Below are 3,813 nucleotides of genomic sequence, written 5' to 3' on the forward strand. Positions count from 1 at the left end.
AGCACCCCCAATATAAACGCCTTCAGTCCTCCAACAGGGACGCCTTCTTCAATACTCCAACAAGGACACCATCAATCCCTCTATGGTGATTCCCTCGAGAATATGAGAAACCACTCTCTATTCTTGCTTTAGCATTCAAATTGCACCTTAGCATGATTTCTCTCACGAAATTGCTAACTCTATCACGAGTTCTCATTACATTTTATTTCTTACGAGTATTTTTCTCCTAAATCCGATACTAACTTGGGCATTGGAGTGCTAATACCTTTTTTGTAAGTCTCCCTTTTAGAATTGGCATTTGCTTAGCCCAAGCTTTGAGCATGGTCTATATCAATTGGACCCGTGCGTTTTTTAAACCATCAATAATAATAATAATATATTATTTAACTTAAAATAAACACACTCTGTTTTTTTTAGTATTTAAAAAAAAAAGATTATGAATAAATTTTATAAAATTTTAATATGAAAATATAACAAAAAGAATCTAAGTCAGTAATTTCTTATTTTAAGAGTTAAAGATAAATTTATAAAAGTTAGACCTTAACAATGTTTATCAAATGTTTGGGTTTTCGAATAAAAAGTTGATAAATTATAATTTTTTTTAACTAGATTCTTTGATGATTTTCATACGTATATATAATTTATTTGTACATATTTTCTGAATATATTGTTCCATTTTATAAAAAAAGTTCTATAAAAACCTTTTTAAATGAATTTTATATATATTTAAAATCAATCGAATAATCTAGTTAAAAGTATATTCCACCAATTTTTTCTTTAAAATCATGGCTGTTAATGTTTAATAAACATTGTTGAGATATAAACTTATTAGACTTATTTTTAACTCCTAGATTAAAAACCAACTTAGATATTTTTTAATTGTATTTTCAATTTAGATAAGTTTTATAATTTTTTTTCAAAATTTTGATTTTTTCAAAAGAAGACTATTTTATTTTAAATTAAATAATATATTATTAATATGTTCACAAGAGTTCAAACTTTTCATTTTTCATACAAGATAATTACATCATATTCACCATATAAAAAGTATATAAAAAAATGATTTTCTTCTTGAAAAAGAACTAATTTGATAATTTTACAAATGTAAGGGACTAAAGTGATAAAATAAATTTGCAAAATTGACCATTTTAACTTTCAAAAAGTCAAACTCCGGCCAAATTTTTGCTAAAAAATGGTCAAATGGAATCAACTGAGACAAAAAATAAAGTTTAGAGATGCTAAAATTAAAAAAAAATTCAAGGAATTAAAATAATTTTAAATAAAAATTTAAGAGACTAAATATAGCATTCACACTTATAATTCTTCAAACATAAAATTTCAATTCGATTAATTGGTTGTAAAATGTAGTATTTATATGGCCAAGAAAAAGAGCTATTAGAATTTGGAATGGAAGTCCAAAAAATCTTTCACAATAAATGCATGGACAGAGGGATTTTAAATTTTTAATAAAAGGTCAAGAAATTCAACCGACCCAAAAGATGCATTTATCCATACTATTTATCACGTTTGAGTGATCATATATATTTTATTGATAAAAAGTATGTTCAAAATACACTCCATATATTTATTTCTATTCCAAATGATCATCTATTTAAAAAAAAATATATAAAAATTTCTAGTCACCCACATTTAAAATTAATAAAATTTATTTAAGAAATTATAAGTAATACTCAGTTATTTATTTTAATTGTTTATATAATTAAAAAAATAAAAATTCAAATTGTGCACATACATTGAGTGTGCTCTGACAGTTACTACTATAAAACTAGTAGGCATAATAGTAACATTAAATGCTTTATAATTAATATTTGCAAGTTAATTACCAAATTGCCCCTTGGATTCATTTTGTTACCAGTCTACAAATTCATTAAAAATGAGGTAAATTACAATATCAACTTGAGATTTGTCTTGATTACAAATATTCTTTGTCTTTTTTTTTTTTTTAAATTACAACTAATTCCTAATATCATAAGTATCTTAACAATGCCCTTCTATAATAAGTTGTCACAAGAGGTATTTATTAGTATATTTATAATTTTAGAAACGTATTTATAATTTTTCATACAACAATGAAATACTTATAATTGTTGCAAATTTTAAGAAACCCTATTGCAATTTACCCTTAAAAATATTAGGGAAAGGAAATCATATCTTTTCATCAATATAAATAGCCCAAAAACGGGCCACAATGATCAGAAGGGAGGATTGTGGGCCCAGAAGCCCAAACTTCATCGACATCTGAACAATGACGAGTGATAAGAACAGGACTTTCTTATAAACAGGGTTGGATTTGAGGAGGAGATCACTCCCAATTAACTTGTTGAATGCGTTTAGGTAAAAACGAACTATTTTCTATATTTATTTTTAAAATATTTTATGATACATATAAATTTATAATATTTTAATGCATTCGTAATGTATGTCATAATTTCCGTCCAGACACAAATAAATTTCGAGTTAACTATTTTTTTATTATTAAAATAAATTATATTAATATAATTATTTTAAATATGTTAATGTTAATATGTCGAATCGTGATTTTATATTAAAAATACTATTTTTGCATAAAACCCTGCCAAGTCGCGATCCTAGTGTCGTGATTAGGATCACGACACCAAGTCGCGATCTCTAATCACGACTTGTATAATTTAATTATATATAATTAATTTTTAATAACATATTAAAGTTCAAAATATTATAAAGTTAACATTGTATTAATTTCAAAAATTACAATTAGGTGTACAAAATGTAATAGTGTATTTTTTTTGTACAGTTATAAAAAATAAAATAAAGTATACAATTACAAATGTAAAACATGTCCACCCGTTCTACAATTACGTCTGTGGCGTTGACACCGAGGTCTTCTTATTTCCTCGCCCACATTTTGCACTGGCTCATTTGTGTCTCATTTTCATCACCACCAAACCGACTTGATGTTGTTGCAGAACTAGACTCCACATTGTTACGATATGCACCAAATGATGGAAATAAAATTGGTAAAGTATTGTATCCTTGTGCATATGGTTGATTAATACTAAGATCAAGGTCAAGATGTACTTGTGAATAATAATCTTGTGTTTGGTTTGACATATATGGAGTAGATTGAAACCAATCATCTTGAGGCGGTTGAGGCATGTAATAATTTTGAGGCGGTTGAGGCACGTAAAAATCTTGAGATGTATATACTGTAGAAGAACCAGCTATATCCACTCCAAAATTATGATGTTCAACTGAACCAATAGACATTCGGCTAGAACTTCTTCTTTGCCTGTGGGATATTGTGGGAGCATTATTGGATGGAGAAGCAACTTGTTGTGGCTGTTGGGTTATGACTTCCTTGATAATATGTAACCCATATTCAAATCTATCCACCAATTGACTATATCCTTCAATATTTAGTGGTCTAGATCGACATAATGTTTCAAGGGCATTCACCTTATTTGCCTGAAATTGTAGAAAAATAACGAGCCTTATGTTGTAAAAAAAAATTTAAAATAAAATATGTAATATTATATACCAACGTACCACAACTTGCAACATAGGTGCTTCTCCAGGTTGGTACCCACTTTCTACAAGTCTATCAGTAGATGACAACACGAAATTTCTTATTATGTTGTAGTATCATTCCCAATAATCTCGTTCTATTTCTCTTTTATTGGAAATGGGTGGCCTCTGTACAACCGTGTCATATCGTGTTTGTCATCTAGTGATATATTGTATGTGTTGTAGGTACCAATCCGCACCCGTGTGATTTTTACGAGAGATCTAATGGAGGCTCATATCCCGGGTATC

The sequence above is a fragment of the Sesamum indicum genome, linkage group LG8, assembly GCF_026168435.1.
Source record: "Sesamum indicum cultivar Baizhima isolate 11 linkage group LG8, ASM2616843v1, whole genome shotgun sequence".
In the NCBI taxonomy this organism is placed as follows: Eukaryota; Viridiplantae; Streptophyta; class Magnoliopsida; order Lamiales; family Pedaliaceae; genus Sesamum; species Sesamum indicum.